Here is a 19,079-nt window from a genome sequence, read left to right on the forward strand (position 1 = left end):
GTACAGAAATTGTAAGTGGGGTCAGGTATGTGGGGCAAATGATAACCCTAAGCTTCAGTTCAGTGGCTCAGTCGTGTCCGACTCTTTGCGACCCCATGAATCGCAGCATGCCAGGCCTCCCTGTCCATCACCAACTCCCGGAGTTCACTCAGACTCATGTCCATCAAGTCAGTGATGCCATCCAGCCATCTCATCCTCTGTCGTCCCCTTCTCCTCCTGCCCCCAATCCCTCCCAGCATCGAAGTCTTTTCCAATGAGTCAACTCTTCACATGAGGTGGCCAAAGTACCTGGGTCTACATAGGCTAGCCTGTGCTGGAAGAGGGGGCTTCCCAGGTGGCTCAGTGGTAAAAAATCTGCTGCCAATGCGGGAGACTTGAGTTCGATCCCTGATTTGGGAAGATCCCCTGGAGAAGGAAATGGCAACTCACCCCAGTATGCTTGCCTGGGAAATCCCATGGACAGAGAAGCCTGGCAGGCTATAGTCCATGGGATCACAAAAGAGTCAGACATGACTTAGTGACTAAACAACAACAATGCTGGGAGAGAGAGCCACAGAATCTCAGTGTCTCGTTTGTCTCCCAAATTCACATTTCATGATGGTGAATGGTGGCATATTTGGCTCTTAACATCCTTACCCAGGAACCCAGGATGACAGATGGTCCACTTTATGAATCTGCTGTAGCAAAAGGGAAAGAATAATAAAGATTGTGAACTTGTTTTAAAAATGAAAGAAATGGCACGTCACCTTGACAGTGGAATGGCATATTTCATGGGCCAAAGTAAATAAATATGCTAATGCTTAAGTTTAATTCATTCTGGACAGCTAAGGAGGCTGGAATTGCTTTCTGCATAGTCATTCTGACACAAAAGGGTGGAAGAGCACATGTTAAGTAAGAAGTCCCTGATGCCCCCACCCCCACATTCATAACTATAGTTTCCAATAATTTGAAACAGATGCGGCATTCTGAAGTCATTCAAAATCTTTTAGAAGCACATTGTGGAAGGGGGAGAGAAGAAAGAGCAGTTAGGTCCCCAGGAACTGTGAGATGAAGAAAATAAGATTAGCCTCAGAGTTCACTTATGAAATCAAGCCTTATTAGATCTAGATATGTGGGGTATCTGAGAGAGACTAGAGGTCTCCCAGGTCAGCAAGACATGAAGGTCATCCAAATGAGTGAATTAGTGGATGCAAATGAAATCACATCTATAAGAATGAGGTTGATCAGTCAGTGAGGTGGAAACAAAGAGTCACTGAGGCAAAGCTTGGCAGTTCACATCCTAGTTCTCTTCCTGGGAGAAGATGCTCTGCCAGCAGAACTTTATGAGGGCGGAAGGCATCTGTCAGTCACACCTTTAGGCAGCTGGAGGGACAGCAGACTGATGAGCATTATGGCATTAAAGATTCAGAATTCAGAGTGAAACCACCTCTGGGGTACCTACCTGCTCTACCAAGTATGCTCGCTAATATCCAACACCTCCCCACTTACTTTCAGGTCCATGAGATGATTGTACTTTGAATAGTTCCACATTTGTCAACTGCAATCAATGTCTTTCTTTTCTGTGAAAATGTTTTAATCAATAGTTTCCTCATCAGAAGAGCAATTTGTTTATTTAACTTTTCATTACCTAGTGGGCATTCATTTCATTCTTTCATATATTCATCATACTTTAGATCACCTACTATGTTCAAAGCCATATGTTTTGGGAAATAAGATGAGGAGAAAGATAAGATTGCCTTCAAAAGACTTCATTTTGGGGGAGAGACAGGAAAAAAAAAAAAAACACACAGGCCCAAATGATTAGAAGTATTGAATAAAAGCAAGAAGAGTGCTTGTGCTGAAATTCAGAACCAGCCAATTTGAGGGATTCACAATTTTAACCATCCTGTTAGATATATTGTTCCAAGTTTACAAAGGACTTTCTAACAAGTCATCTCGTGTAATCCTGTCAACAGTTCTGTGGAAGGTACCTTTACTCTCTTTTACAGATGGGTCAATACAAGTTTACTGAAGTTAAGCAATTTGTTCAAAGCTCATTATTATTAACTGACATAATCTACTTTTTCTGATATACTATAGGCTTATTTTAAATCCTGTTTGACCCTGAATTCCCAACCAGCCCTGTTGCCTGTATCATTTGGCACTGTCAATTATGGGAAGACCCAAGATGTCCTGATTTGGTGAAAGTTCACTTTCATGAGGCTGTGTTATAGGACATAAGATACACATTAGGGACCAACACTGGTTTGGATGTACCCACTTAAAATTTTCTTTTTTTCGTATGAGTTACATGCGTGTTTATTCTTCTGTTTGTCATTTAAAGAACAGGATTTTGTTTTGAATTCTCTTTCCAGAAACATAGGTAGCTTGTATTATCTCTACAAATGAAATTTTCCACATTTCCTTGCTAACCTCATAGAGAAAAATTGGAAGAATGCTAGAAATGGATTTCTTATGTAAATAAAAGTGAAGACATATTTAATGGGATAGAAAAGTTTTCTGAAGCTAAAAAGACTGAAATAAAGATATAAGAGAAGGCTGCCAAATACTCACTTAAAACGTCAGGGACGAAACCTTGATGAATTCTTACCCTGAGTTACATAGAAAATTTCAATAAACGTGTTTTGAGTGCTCGTGTTACCTCATACTGAGTTAGAGAAGGAATTTACAATAAGCCATGCTCCTCAGTCTCAAAGACCTTGAAGTTTCATTGAGGGGGAGGGAGGCAGAAAGATAGAGAATTCCAAAGTAAGAGAGGAGACGCTTGAACTGCCAGGTGTTTTGTGAGTACAGAGCGCAGAGTTAGAGATGGGGTATTCGAAGAATGGACTAAAATCTAAACGGAGTTTCAGAAACGATCGGCCTCTCCCAGGAAGCTGCTTCTGAACTAATACCTAGAGACTGGGCACAGCCTGTCCAGAAAGAAGAACAAAGAACACTCTGGGCTAAAGTAATGTTTACCACCATCAGTTGAGCAGCTCTGTGCTCTGTACGTGGCATTATAATGACCTTTAGTGTAAATTATATTGTGCAGTTCTACTCGGAGAGATATTTGCAAAATCAGGATGAGAGAAAAGTGTGTGAAATTTTCCTCAGATGGCCAGATAACTCTAAGTAGAAGTCTCTGGGTGAAAGAAGATGTGATTGAACAGATACAATGATGTAGAGTTAAAAAATAATTGGGAATAAGACAAGAAAATACATGATACAGTGTATGAAAATGAATGAAGTTAAAAAAAAGATACAGAAAAAGAAACAGGCAATTAGAAACCCAAATATATAAAAATCTAAATGACAGTCAAAATTAATAATAATGAGTACTGCTTACTGAATGTTAACCATATTCCGGTCCTTATTTTATGTACATGCTAAATTGCTTCAGTCGTGTCCAACTCTTTGTGATCCTGTGGATGGTAGCCCTCCAGGCTCCTCTGCCCATGGAATTCTCCAGGCAAGAATTCTGGAGTGGGTTGCCATGCCCTTCTCCAGGGAATCTTCCTGACCCAGGTATCGAACTCACGAGTTTCTTACATCTCCTGCATTGGCAGACTGGTTCTTTACCCCTAGCAGCACCTGGGGAGCCAATTCCAAGTATTTTCTTTCTTTTGATCCTGAGAACAATCCTGTGAGGCAGTTCTTGTTCTCTTTATTTATGTATGAAAATCCTGACTAGCCAATAAGTATAGGTGAATATTTCTACCACGTAATAAGAAGCAGAGCTGAGTTTTGAACCCAGACATGCTGATCCCAGAGCCCAGGCACTTACTCACTGTTTCTTTGAACCTGTTGGATACCAGTGATGGGATTAACACAGTATATAGCTTTCTTCTGTAACATTATATTTTAGTCATATCTTCCTGAGACTAGACCCTGTTTGGTGTGAAGGAATGATTGTCAAGCCCTGCACCTCTCATCTGATTTGGGAAGCATTTTTTCCTCCCAGCAAAGATGTCTAATCTCATCCAGTGACTTTCTCAGTGGTGTAACTGTCAGGAAATAAACAGCTTTATGCCCAGAACATGGGAGTTAATTATGGTTCCATGCAGACTGACAGGTTTCACCCGCCATGGAGCAAAGATCACTAACTCTTTTGCTTTTGTGGATAAGACAAGGCGATATAAGGATAGCTAAAGAGTCATGGGTACAGGAAACAACTTAAACACTTTAGGGTTCTCATGATTTTATAAAAGGAATCATAATCATAGATTTCCATATTTATATAAAGTTGTTAAGGAATGTAATGAAGGCTCATTTAAAATCATTTTCACTCTGTGCACTGTGTCCATGAAATAATATGTAAGTTGGGAAGAGTGTAAGCAAAACATCTCTTAAGTGTCTGAGCTCTTTTTTGAAATCTACATGTTTAAGAAACAAGGGAAATGAAGTTCTGAGATTCTCGCAGAGAAATGAAAAAAGGAGGACACATTATAATAGCAAACTGCTATTTTTGTCCCTTAAGTGCCAATAGAGTTTCCCCCTTAAGATAAATAAATGTTTCTTTTTATGGCCGTTATGGCATAGAACTTTCATTTGATTATACTTTTAGTGTGTTGTTGTACTAATGTGGATGCATTTAAACTGTGCCTTCCATTCTATTATATTGAAGTTCCAAAGTAATTTGTAAAGTTTAAATTTACCACTGGCATCAATTAAAAATATTTTTCTACCACCTCTTTTTGGTTAGCATATGTTCCCTCCGTGTTTCCTTTGTGTGTGTTCCACTTCTGCACCATAATATATAGCACCTATTTAAGCTTAGTTTGAATTTGTAAAGCATTATATTTCAGAAAACCTTAAGGACAAATTATCCATCTGTTAGACTTGGAGTTCCTTATAGGAAGAAACTATATTATCTTCAGATTTTATTTCCAGGACATAGTAGGCCTTTAAAACATATATTTAAGGAATAAAGGAATTGATCAGTTGGAAAGAAATATGATTTTTAATTGAATTAAATTGTAGATAAACAAGAGTTTTGTAGAATAAAGGGAAGAAAATTGTTATGTTAGGAAAGCTAGAACAGAGAGATCTTACGCCCCCATCTAAGAGCTCACTGTGGCATCTCTTGACTCAAACCTGAGAAAAATATTGATAATTTATCCCAATTAAGGACATTTATCTAGTTTAGTTAGTGGTGAAACAACTTACAGCAAAAATGAAATAATTATTTCCCAAGAACAATCTCAAGTTTAGTTGTTTTCTTAAAATGTTGTTGTTTTCTTACAACAATTATGCATCTATTGAGCACAAGGTGGTTATGGGTATTTGACTGAGTGATATTTGGTTCTTAGAAATATCAGTCATTATCGAAGAAGATACTTTTTCCTCTCTTAGAAGGAAACAAATAACCTTTTCCAGCAAGACTGTCCTTTTAGGTAGCATAGACTTTTTTTATTTCTTAGAAGTATAATAAATAAAGAGTAGTGATTCACCAGGATGCAAAGAATTCAACAACTCTGTCTGTTGAAACTCTTCATCTGAATATGCCAAAGCACCTAAGCCAATTATTCAGATTGTGTTATTAAGCAAAGCAGATGCCATACACAGGTCACCTTTTATAAGCTAAAGAGTAGAGTTTGGAGATCAAATATTTCTGGGTTCAAATGTAGCCTGGCCTTTCACTAGCTTAGTCCATTTTTAATCTTTGCATTGAGAAAAAGAATGCAATTGTGGTTTTGAGGGTATTCGTTCTAACTAGGTCACTCACATTGGTTCTGGAAGATTTTTGAATAGGTCATTTAATTCCTCTGGATGGTTTCCTTCTTTATTATTAAAATTATATGACTACCGAGATAGAATTTTCAGTCTTAAGGATTGGTCCTAAGGCACACCATGCAGAGATTCATGCATGTGGGTGTTCGTATGTGATGTTGTTTACACTAGATAAGAAAATTTAAAAGACTTGGATGTCTAACAGTAGGAAATGAGTTGAGTTATACTATAGTCATACATGAGAATTGTATGCTGCCAATGAAAATGTTGAGAGGTGTACTTTAATTAGGATGTGCTGTCATATGGAAAAAGAGCAGGTGACAAAGAAAAATGTATACCATGATTTCATTTTTTTAAATTAAGTATAATTGAGCAATATGGACAAAAAATCATTTATTGTATGATATATTCCAAACACTATTGTAAGCCTTTTACAGGTATCGTTTCATTTATGAAACAACTCTAACAGGCCTTCTTATTCATATCATTTTTATATTAGCCCTGAAGCACTAGGAGGTGACATAGGCTTGCCCAAAGACACAGTCAGTGGTTCCAGTACTTGAACCTGAGTCCGCATTCTTCGTTGCTGCTGTTTAGTCACCGGGTTGTGTCCGACTCTTTGTGACCCCATGAACTGCAGCACACCCAGCCTCCCTGTCCCTCACCATCTTGCTGAGTTTGCCCAAGCCATATTCTTTACTGCTGTGATGTTCGTACCACTTCCTCCTTAAAAATCTGTAATAATGAGCAATACAATATTAATAGTAGCCATTTATTAACCACTTTGATTCAATATGTGAAGACTTAGAGATGGCACATTACTCCAGAGCAAGTATCTGTATCTTGTTCCTGTCATTTACTGACTGCGTGACTTTGAAGTTGCTTAGCTTCTCTAGCAGAGAAGGCAATGGCACCCCACTCCAGTACTCTTGCCTGGAAAATCCCATGGATGGAGGAGCCTGGAAGGCTGCAGTCCACAGGGTCGCTGAGGGTCAGACACAACTGAGCAACTTCACTTTCACTTTTTACTTTCATGCATTGGAGAAGGGGATGGCAACCCACTTCAGTGTTCTTACCTGGAGAATCCCAGGGATGGGGGAGCCTGGTGGGCTGCCGTCAATGGGGTCGCACAGAGTCGGACACAACTGAAGCGACTTAGCAGCAGCAGCAGCAGCTTCTCTAGATCTCAGGGTCCTCAGGATTAAAACAGGGTTCACACTGAAGGATAGTTTCTATATGTGTTAACCATGTAAATACATGTATATTACTTCAAATGGTGCCTGGGACATGAAACATATTCTTTTAAACATTAATGCTACTAAATCTAACACAGGGCTAAGACAGGGTAGAATCTGAGTTTGAAACTTGGTTTGCCTCCAATACAAATTCTCTCATCTATATATCGATTCTCCTAGACCTACAGTGGTATCCCGGACTGAGCTCTGCAATGCTCATATTTTCCCAAGATTACAAGCAATTTAAATCACCTTCAAATTCTCCTCCACTGAAGGGCTAGAGAAAGTTGTTTGAATAGGATTTCATGTGAAATGAAACAAACAAAACAAAACTGCCTTATGTATTTGCACACTAATCCCTAGAGAATTTATTTACTCTGAGTTATTTGCAGAGCTTTCTCATCCTAGGAATATTGTTTTCAGTGGTTTCATGGAGAGTTGTCATCATTTGTAAGAAAAAGACCAAAAAAATGCATTGGTCATAAAATGTTATGATCCTCCCCAGCCTATAATTAGAAGCCTACCTTGTTTTTAGGTTGAGCTTCTTTTCTTCATTCAGCAAACATTTGTTGAGTGCCCCACTGTGTTCCAGGCATGGTTCTAGGGTCTGTCTGCTCGTATTTCCTGTTCTTTACCCAATGATGATGGTATTCATTATCTGCTATGCCTAAGAAATTACCTTAAACCTTAATGACTTGAACCAGTGTCACTCCTGGTTTTTATTAACATTTCATAGGTTCTGTGACCAGAAATTCATATAGAACACACCAAGGATGATATGTCTCTGATCCATATGTCTAGATTCTCAGCTGAGAGACTCACAGGGACTGGAACCATACAAAGTTTCAACACTTACATTTGACGATAAATGCTGGCTGTCTGCCACCTTCTTTATTGTGGTTATATAACCTGTAACATCTACATGAGGCCGGGACTCACTGACAACATAGAGGATGAGTTCCAAAGGCAAGCATCCCAAGGGAGAGTGCCAGGCAGACGGGGTATCCTTTTTATGACCTAGCCTCAGAAATCACATTGGAGAAGGAAATGGCAACCCACTCCAGTGTTCTTGCCTGGAGAATCCCAGGGACGGGGGAGCCTGGTGGGCTGCTGTCTACGGGGTCACACAGAGTCGGACACGACTGAAGCGACTTAGCAGCAGAAATCACATATCACACACTTTACAGTGTTTTTCTTTAAAATGGTAACCTCTGTAAACTAAAACTCTTTACACGTGTTGCTTGTTACTGGTGTTCAGTGTGGTTGAATGCCAAGACTTTTCAGTGTTTATGGACAATTCTCAACTCTTTAACTTCTCTGATTTCAGAGTTTTTTACTCCATAAAATGGGAGTGATGATAATAATTACGCCATAGATAATATAGTTACATTAAATGATGAAAAAGTATGAAAACTTTGTTTTAAAAAGTGAAATGTATTTATTGCATTTGCAATGTTTTTCTTTTATATTACAAGTTTTGAAATGTTCCTCAGAACTTTATTCTAGAGAAATAATTTCCATATGTGCCATATTTTGATCAGCATACTATCCATTTGGGAAGGTCTTAGAGTCAGTTATATGGAGATTTGAACTCCTTTAATCAGCTACGCAATTTGGGGCAAATTTCTTAACCTCTCTGGAATACGGTGTGCTGCTGCTGCGGTATAGCCATCTATAAAAGAGGAAGTGACTATTCTCAGAGCTGAGGTGACAATAACCAGTCAATAATTTTAGTCCTTGTAATTTGAAGTAGAGGGCACACGAGGAATGACATGACTGATGTAATCTGCATTTGTGACACTGGAGGTGACTTGTGGAGCATCGGCGTGGGAACATATGCAATCTGATTTAAACAGAGACAGTGCTAGCTCATAAGGCAGCGTTTTGCAAAATGGAAAAATACATCCTCCTTGGAGAGATCACTTCCCCACGCCAAGGCACACAGCTTGGGGACCGGAGGGTGGGCTGAATTTCAGCCCCTGTGCAGGTAGTTTCGTTGGGGCACAGAGGTGTCTGCACAGTCATGTCCAGTGGCCCAGTGCCTTCCAATTTCAAGATAATTTCAGGCTAGTTGTTTGTGGTAGAGGTCCTTATGTGTGTGTGTGTGTGTTAGTCACTCAGTTGTGTCCGACTCTTTGCGACCCCATGGACTGTACCCATCCAGGCTCCTCTGTCCATGGAATTCTCCAGGCAACAACACTGGAGCAGGTTCCTATTTCCTTCTCCAGGGGAATCTTCCCAACCCAGGGATGGAACCCGGGTGTCCTGCATTGCAGGCAGATTCCTTACCATCTAAGCCACCAGAGAAGCCCTAGGGGTCCTTATAACCAGAGTTAAATGCAATGATGTGCTATAAACAGGCTCTTTTTAAAAAGGCTCTGATTTGTAGCATTTGCGGATATCCGTGGTATTAATACTTCCACCATGCCTGATTAAGCTACCAGTGTTTTGACAGCTAGGTCACAAAACAATTATCTTTCACTTGCCTATAGGAGCCAGTCCAGCACACGCATTAGCAAAGAGTGAAATTCAAGCAACTACCAGAAAGCAGCCATAAGACCTCATAAGTTCCCTTAGATACACCACATCCTGTGAGCAGTTCCCATGGCCAAACAGAAGGGCTTCCAGGGCTTCAAGCAGTTTCATAGCAGGTATGCCTTTTCCCTTCTCCCGCCAGATCATCTCCATTTAACTGAGAAAAATGATTATTTCTTCACAAACTCTCACTGATTTCAATCTTACAGAAGATAAGTAGAAATATTTTAGAACATTACATTTCAGTGTAATGTAAAAAGAAAAAAAATACTGTAATCATTTTTTTTTTTAATGAGATACACTTCCACAAGATGGTTTGGGAGGAGAAGAGACAGGAGATGATGTCACAAGTCTTGTTTGGAGAGAAGCCAGGCTATGCCAGCCAAGAAAGAGAAAGGAAAAAAAATAACCTGTTGGTTGCATCTTGTTACAGCTCATCATGCCCTATCGGCTCATACTTCTATTTTTTGGTCAAATCAAGCAGATCTTATGGTTACACCAAATGTCATTTTTTTTTAATTTGTCATCAGAAATGAAGGTTAAACTATAACCAAAGGCTTGGCTGTTAGATTGTTTTTAACTTTACTTCTATTAAATTTGAATTTAACTTTATTTTGGTTTTGTATCTTAGCACAAAGGAGGGAAAAAGATTTAGGGGAAAAAAGGCATTACTCAATAGGGAAAAGGCTGGTGTAACCTCCTTTTGAATCAGTGATATTCACTTGAGTTCAACAGATATAAATAAGACATGGTCCTATCCTTCAGAAAAATTGTGATTTAGAAGTTGAACTCAGACAATTTGACATAACAAAGAAAAATACTTCTGCTACTAAAGTAGCAGCAACTAGTGGAAGGCCAAGGTTTGTACTTAGAATCTGCTACCAGTTGGATAGGTGAACTTGAATAAGTGACTTGATGACTCCGAGCCTGTGGCTTCATCTATAGAATGAGAATTCCACGTCACAGGATAAAAGAAATTCATGTCAAATTCTCTTGATACCAAGTGTGAGTAAAATAAATAGTATCTATAATCGTTTATAGTATCATTATCCAAGCATTGTTGTGAGGATTAAATTAGGTAGCATCCCTTTAAACAGTGCAAGAATTACCTCTGGTGAACACCTACTGTGTGTTGGGTACATCTGTAAACTGGGCTACCTATTGACTGCAATATTGAAGGAACACACACGTGTTGATTCCTTGCTCTCCCACTCAAGCACTCCCTAATGTAAAGAAAGGGCTATAAGACAATAGGGTTATAGACAAAGTTGATGGGGAGTTAGCAAGAAGAGACCCCTGGAAATAGGTTTTTAAGAAAGAAGGTATTGAGAGGAGCCCTGAAGAATAGCGGAAGAGGTGTTGAGTCTTAGCTCAGTCAGATGCTACTAATTGCGCAGAAACAAGCCCATTGCCGTTGTCACAGGATGTCATAAATATGAGGCTGAACTACTACCAGCTCTCTCAAAAGTACATCTGAAAGTCTACAGCTCACCAATGGTGAATCAGTTGGGGAGATCACCATTTTAAACAAACTTTGGAAAAATATTAATAATTGCTTTTAGGGTATAAATATTGAGAATGGTGAGACAAACAATCAAGTTGGAAAACTATGCAAGTCTGTGTTTCCAGTTATCAACAGAGTCCTTCTTTTACCCAGTCTTAAGGTGTTTAGCACCATTTCTTCAAAATGAAAAAGAGGCAGGAAAACAACTTGCTTTTCAGAGAGTTTGTTTTGCAAAGTATCTTCAAAAGCATGCCTCACTGGATATGCTAGTTTTTTTTTTTTTTTTCTTTTTCAATTACCCCTGGAGAAAATGGCTTTAGACTACTTCCAACAGAGCTGATCTTTATTTTCTCTGCTTATTTGACATTACCTGGTAAAAGTAATATGTCACTTCTCTGTATTTTGGCTATTTATTGTGTAATTTCTGTGAATGACATCAGGTAGGCTATTCAGAGCATCCTTTGTCTCCTTTAGGGTGATCTGCCTTCCCCAGGTGCAATGCCTTGTAAAAGAAGGGACAAGTTTCCTCCAGGAAGTTTCATGTTCATTTCATGGAATTACCTTTCTATATCTTCATATAGAAAGATGCTGGACTCAGGCTATTTGTGAGTCAGGCTTTAGTGGCCTCAAAATGAGGGCACTGTAGAGTGACCCTAATAGACAGAAATTAACCAGAGCCATGTCCTTAAAGAATGGCCCCTTCCATTGAAGAGAGGCAGTCCAGTATTGCAGAAAAAGCTGGGGGCTGTCGCTGGGAGTCAGAAGATAAACTTAAAGCTCTAATTCTATAATGCTAGTTGTATGAATTTCAGATAGTCAAGTGATAGTTCTGCATATCTGTCTACCTATTTGTGAAGTAAAGAGATTAGCCTGCATAAATCTTAGATCCTTCTAGCCTTGGCAGTACTGTCACTCTAGGTCTGGGACATCCCCTGGCTTGCTCACAGCACGTTTTATGCTGCAAAGTTAAGTCTTTGAGTGGCAGGAATAAGGTTTTGTGATACTTGACTTAATTCCCTTAATGATAAAGAGTTTAATTTGATACATAATCCAATATGATATCTGAAATTAGCAGGTATTGAGAAAAATACATTTTTATTTTTTCAGTTGCTGGTACAGTCATATTGCAACAACCTGACCTTGATTGAATGTCCCCCAAATATCTTGTCAACACATTTTTATGAGTGCTATTGAGCTGAGTATCTAACACTTAAACCTACCCAGAAGCACAAAAATGGAAGGTGCTAAGAATGTCCCTTCCTCGTCCTAACGCTGCATGTATTAATGCCTTCTGAATTGTTTATCTGATTGTCCCTTCTTAAAATCGTCAGTTACTTAACCATTACATACAGAATAAAGTCCAGAATCATCACGGTTGTGTTCCATGCTCAGTTGTATCCGACTCTTTGCTACCCCATGGACTGTAGCCCACCAGGCTCCACTGTCCATGGAATTTTCCAGGCAAGGATATTGAACTGGGTTGACATTTCCTACACCAGTAGATCTTCCCAACCCAGAGATCAAACTTGCATCCTCTATGTCTCCTGCATTGTCAAGCGGATTCTTTACCACTGTGCCACCTGGGAAGCCCCCAGAATTATCAATATACCGTAAAAAGTCCCCTTCTGCCCAATTGCTCATACGCCTTTTCCATCAGCCCTCTGCACACACCCAAACTCTCCTGGACTCCCTTTTCTACTTTGTCTGCAGGTCTTGACTTGTGCATGTATTTGCTTCTGCCGGGGAGCATGGTCCTTACCATTTATACAAATAAACCCCTAATGTGTAAGCACTGAACCACAGCCCCTTTTGCTAGAACACTGTTCTTTGCTTTCTGTACCCAGCAAACTTTCTCTTACTTAGCCACAAATCTCAATATCTTGAGTCTTTCCTAATTCCATATTCCTCGCAAGCATTTACTTCATTGTATGGCAATTACCTTTATGTCTTTCTTCTCTAATAGACTGTGAGCTCCTAGACAATAGGAACAATGGCTTATTTATTTCTAGATCTTTTGCACCTAACATGGCAGACAGAAAAGAGTCTTGTAAACATTTTGTTGAATAGGAGGGCAAGTGAAGTCTCCTTAAATGAATGTCTGTTTTACCCTCGCCTCTTCCTTGAAACCCTCCTTGATTTTCCCTCACTAATCCCTAGGCACCTCACTTTCCAATATTTCCATTTCACTCAGATTTATGTATTTGGGCTCAACTATGTTTGCCAGGGGGCTTCCTGGGTGGCTCAGTGGGTAAAGAACCCAGCTGCAATGCAGGAGACGCAGGAGACACAGGTTTGATCTCTGGGTCGGGAAGGTCCCCTGGAGGAGGGCATGGAAAGGCATGCCAGTATTCCTGCCTAGAGAATCCCGTGGACGGAGGAGCCTGGTGGGCTATAATCCACGGGGTTGCAACGATTTGGACACGACTGACGTGACTGAGTGCACATGCACACACACTTGCAATTAATTTTGATTTATATACTTTATTGCATTTATTTTCATTAAACCATATTTTCTGTATACTTTATCTTTTCTTGCAGCTCTACCCTGGTGACTGTTTCAATAAAGCTGTACCTATTTCAATACAAATAGTATTTGTTGAGTATTCATGCCCTTTTATATTCTTATTATCTATTTTGTCTATAATTAGATAGGGAGAAACATTAAAAAATCAGTTTGCTGCAGCAACTTAGCAGAAGTGCTGGATAAATATTTAATGATGGCAATGTTGATTCACTACAGTATACAGAATAAAAATAAAGCAGTTGCCACAATCATGCAATGTAACTCTCCACTACAAAGATTTATTGCCACCCACTGAAATAGCTCCCATACAGTATCTTACTTTTTTTTTTTTTCCTGAGGCTATAAAGGTTTAAATGAGTTTCTGAATTTTAACTTTAATTCCAAGGCTGTACATTTAAGACACTAGGCTTTGCTGTGCCATCAGTCCAGTGTTTTAAGGATAGGAATGGATTGTCTCTAATCTTAGGCTCAATCATCTGGTCTAAAGGAACTTCTGTGGCTTTATATACAACTGATTTATAGCTAGTTTTCCTTACTCCTTCAGTGTGTTATTCCTCAGATTTACCCTTCCACCTGGAAACTCTTGCCAGATTTATTTTCCCAAGACTATTCTTCATCATTTCACTCTACCCAGAAGAAAATATTCAATGTTAGCTCCATTGAAGGGAAACTGGTATGTAGAAATAGGTATGCTATAGCATAGTAAGTTGAATGGTAAATATCATAGGGGTGGATACATTATTCACTCAAGAAATATTTAATGAGCCCTTCCTTGTCCTCAGTTCAGTTCAGTTCAGTTGCTCAGTTGTGTCTGATTCTTTGCGACCCCATGGACTGCAGCACGCCAGGCCTCCCTGTCCATCACCAACTCCCGGAGTTTACTCAAACTCATGTCCATTGAGTCAGTGATGCCATCCAACAGTCTCATCCTCTGTCGTCCCCTGCTCCTCCCGCCTTCAATCTTTCCCAGCATCAGGGTCTTTTCAAATGAGTCAGCTCATCGCATCAGGTGGCCAAAGTATTGGAGTTTCAGCTTCAACATCAGTCCTGCCAATGAACATTCAGGACTGGTTTCCTTTAGGATGGACTGGTTGGATCTCCTTGCAGTCCAAGGGACTCTCAAGAGTCTTCTCCAACACCACAGTTCAAAAGCATCAATTCTTTGGTGCTCAGCTTTCTTTCTTGTCCTTGTGATGTGCTAATTACTGGGGTATAGATTAGTTTGGCATTTGCCTACATGTTTGAGAAGACTTAGAAGGGAAATATCATAGCAGCTGGCACTTGAAGGTGAACTAGGAATTTACAACTTGATTCAAATATCTTAATAACTCATATCTATGAATTAATCTATGAATTAGCCTCTCTCTGTTTACTCTAGAGCAAAGCATAATAATTCTGGAACAGAAAATGGCAAGGATTAAGATTTTCAAGCAAAATCAAGTAGCAAAGGAAAATCTAGGACTTGATTGAATATATGAAACTTTAAGTTACATTTATATTCTAAATATTTTACTTGGTAAAAATGTTTTTAACATAAGTAAACGTAGGAGACACAGTACTTTAAAAAAGAGCTAAATTGCTAGAACGTGTCTTCATCTAAGCCCAGGACAAAGACTCAGTGTTGGGGCAAAATTGAGTGTTGACAAGGTATTCATCTTAGATACTAACAGCAGTTCTGGCTGCATGGAAGTAAGAGTTGTGAGTATGGTAACTGGAGTCTTTAACCGGTGTGTTAGGTTAGTGCATCATGGGTGTGTGCATGTGAAGACTGGTGTGTGGAGGGGATGTGTACAAGGAGGATTTCTGGTATTCTTCACTTGGCTGAGTTTAAATGGAAGGGCTAAAACAGAGAGTGGGAAAATCAACATTTCTCTCTTCCTTTGGGAAATATGGAACTAGCCAACAAGATCCAGTTAAAACACAGGGAAGTCAAGGGACCATTTTATAGTAACTCAGCCTTCTTAATCTCATGTTCCCTAAACCCAAAGTTGTTCACTCAACCCAGTAAGGCATCCCCAGTTTCCTCCCCATGTTAATGACATTCTGTGTTATAAAATGTAGGAACAGGGTAAAACAGCATTTATTTAGAAGTTGAATCTTAAGATACCAACAAAGGAGATACCAACAAAGGTCTGTCTAGTCAAAGCTATGGTTTTTCCAGTAGTCATGTATGGATGTAAGAGTTGGGCTATAAAGAAAGCTGAGCGCCGAAGAACTGATGCTTTTGAACTGTTGTGTTGGAGAAGACTCTTGAGAGTCCCTTGGGCTGCAACAAGATCCAACCTGTCAGTCCTAAAGGAAATCAGTCCTGAATACTCATTGGAAGGACTGATGCTGAAGCTGAAACTCCAGTACGTTGGCCACCTGATGTGAAGAACTGACCCATTTGAAAAGACCCTGATGCTGGGAAAGATTGAAGGCAGGAGGAAAAGGGGATGACAGAGGATGAGATGGTTGGATGGCATCACTGACGCAACAGACATGAGTTTGAGTAAACTCTGGGAGTTGATGATGAACGGGGAGGCCTGGCATGCTGTAGTCCATGGGGTCTCAAAGAGTCAGACACAACTGAGCAACTGAACTGAATCTTAAGATGGCACAACTATGTATACAAATTGTTTACTTTATTTATATGAAATGCTGTTAAGCCCCCCAATATTGTCTTTAATTTTAATTTTTTTCAGCATTTTATCAGACAAATTTAAAAATTGCTACAATATTGAAAGAATAATATAATGAACGTTAATAGTTTTGGTAGTCAACAATTGTTAGCAATATACCAAATGTGTATTATCTATTTATGAAATTATCAATCTATTAATTTATCTTCCCTGATCTATGTAAACAGCTGTAATTATTTTCACAGAGCCATTTGAAGGTAACTTGCAGACAGAATGGCGTCAATATTTATCTCCTACATAACCGTGACAGCATCACCAGGCAATAAATAATTAATGATTACTTTCCAGTATTATTAATACCCAGTTCATATGCATGTTCCCCAACTGTCCTCCTCAACTGTTTATAGTATTTTGTGTGTTTTTTTTTTTCACCAAACCAGGATCCAATCATGGTTCATGAATTATATTTGAATCTTATATCTTTACTGTGTTGTCATCTAAACCTCTCAAAGTTTCCCCATAACACTGAACTCTCCCCCCACCCCCCATTTTTATCTTGAATAATTAAAAACCTAGGGAAAAGTTGAAAGAGCAGTTAACAAACTCCATTATACAACTTGACCTTGTTCACCGTTTGTTGGCATTTTGCCACATTTGGTCCCTGTAGCTCACTTGCTGGAATTCTGTTATTTCTTCTACAGGGCATTTTTCTACAAGATGCTTTTCTTCATTGTCTGAAGATGTTATGTGAACGCAGGATGACTGCATACGTTTCTCTTAGAATAGGAAATTAATATTAAAAAATCAGCTTTAAGGATGGCAAATGTTCTCTCTCAATTAAAAAAAAAAAACTAGCAGTATTCTCTTTGAAGTCCAAATTTGGTCAAGAAGGACCCCTTCAAAATGGCTTTCATGGTCTGGAACTTTTCCCGCCCCAATATAAAATTAGTCATCTCTCCAAGGTATTCTGATTCCATTTAGTAGAAAATGATAGTTAGAAACCAAGATCTTGGTGTTAGTTATGCTCCTGACCACTAGTGTGTTACTGTTTCTTAGGTCCTTTTGGTAAACAGTGAAAAAAAAAAAAAAATATATATATATATATATAAGAGAGAAGGAAATGGCAACCCACTCCAGCATTCTTGCCTGGAGAATCCTATTCTTACCTGGAGAATCCTATTCTTACCTAGAGAATCCCAGGGACAGAGGAGCCTGGTGGGCTACCTTCTATGGGGTAGCACAGAGTCGGACACGACTGAAGCGACTTAGCAGCAGCAGCATATATATATATAAATATCATGAGTAGCTAACAGTGTTTTCAATTCAAATCTAACGTTACATAGCATTTCCTTAAAGCTCCTTGACTTTGTAATTCCTTTCTCTTACACTAAGCTGCTCATTTTCTTAATGATACTTTTGTTTGTTTGCTTTATTCTCCCTGATAGACCAAAACAGCATCAAAATTACAGCCCTAACAATACAAGTAAACAAACTACTGAATAAAGTGCAGGGCTTTTTGCAATTCACTTTTTCCACAGAAGGCACTCAAAATAAAATGAACTGTATTTAAAAGTCACTTGAAATAACTGTTATTTCCCTTGAGATTAAATTGGTAATCTGATAGACAGACTAGGTTGTTTTAGTTTGCATTGCTAGAATTTATTGTTTTGTTTCTCTTAAAGTTTATTTGTATATACACAGGATTTAAAAGTAACAACTGTGGTAAAAGATACAGCAGAGAGGTATTGCTTTCATTTTTTTTTATCCATTTCTCCCAGTCCCCAGTATGTGTAGTCATATATAATTCATTGTCCAAGTGAGACATTTTTGAGAAGGAAATGAATCACTTAAAATAATTGCAATTCATAACTTTTGAAAGACTAAGGTATTGATTGAAAGTTAATTTTATTTTATCAGAGAACGAGTAAAATAGTTACACCCTAAAGTGATTCTTTAAAAGCTTTCAAGAATATCTAAATCTTTGTACATTAAAAACAACATATGTATATGTATAATAAAGCAAGTTTAAAATGAAAATAGTCTATCCTAGACAAAATGATTTTCACTGGTGGGCTTACATTGTTACCAATTATTATTATTGTTTGTTTACCATTTGGCATTTCTTATCACGAAAGTAGTAAGATGCATGTGTATGTGTGTGTTTATTAATTTCTTCCTTCCTAATGAGAAAGGTAAACATCTTGCTTGCTATTTCACTTATTAAATACATTTAAATTATTCTATAACTCTCTGTAGAGATCTTCTTCACCCTTTTTTTATAACCACATAGCACTTTTTGGGTAGATGACCATGGCTTATTCAATAAATTCTCCGTTGATTATTTGAAATTCGTTAGTTTTTTGCTATCATATACAGAATTATCACAAATGGCCTTGTAGGTATGCTCTTTGGAACTTATAGAGGTGTGATCATAGAGTAGGTTCCTAGAGATGAGATTTCTGGATTAGAAGGAAAACACACGTGTAATTTTGTTAGGTATTGTCAAATGCACTATCATACAAGTTGTAATGCTTTGCATGCTCACCAGCAATGTAGGAGAATCCTTGTTTCTTCTTGTCAATTAAGTTGTTAAAAAGCTTTCACATTTTTGTCAGTCAAATAGTAGGCAAGAGTATCTTAGTGGAATTTTACTTCTCTTGTAAGTGATATTATGGATCTTTTGGTATGTTTGAAAACATTAATTTTTCTTTTTGGGTGTAAGCTGCCCATTGTTCTCCTGGGCCTTTGGTATTTTCCTTCCAGATTTCTAGAGGCTTTCTCTGTGTTAAAGTATTATATCTTTGTGCCTGTTATCTAAGTTGCAAGTATATTTTTATAGTTTGTTATTCATATTTTGAAAAACATAAATGTATACATATATGTGGTTTTATTGCTCACATATATAACTCATATATGTGGGCTTCCCAGGTCGCTCTAGTGGTAAAGAA

At 38.6% G+C, this 19,079-nt stretch overlaps 1 protein-coding gene across 15 annotated transcripts in view; it reads left to right on the plus strand.

Annotated features, from left to right (window-relative positions):
- DLG2 (discs large MAGUK scaffold protein 2) overlaps nucleotides 1-19,079 on the plus strand; it is a 2,364,981-nt gene that overhangs the window by 1,212,676 nt on the left and 1,133,226 nt on the right. The gene's annotated exons all lie outside the window — the stretch shown is intronic.

The sequence above is a fragment of the Capra hircus genome, chromosome 29 (genome assembly GCF_001704415.2).
Source record: "Capra hircus breed San Clemente chromosome 29, ASM170441v1, whole genome shotgun sequence".
Taxonomy (NCBI): Eukaryota; Metazoa; Chordata; class Mammalia; order Artiodactyla; family Bovidae; genus Capra; species Capra hircus.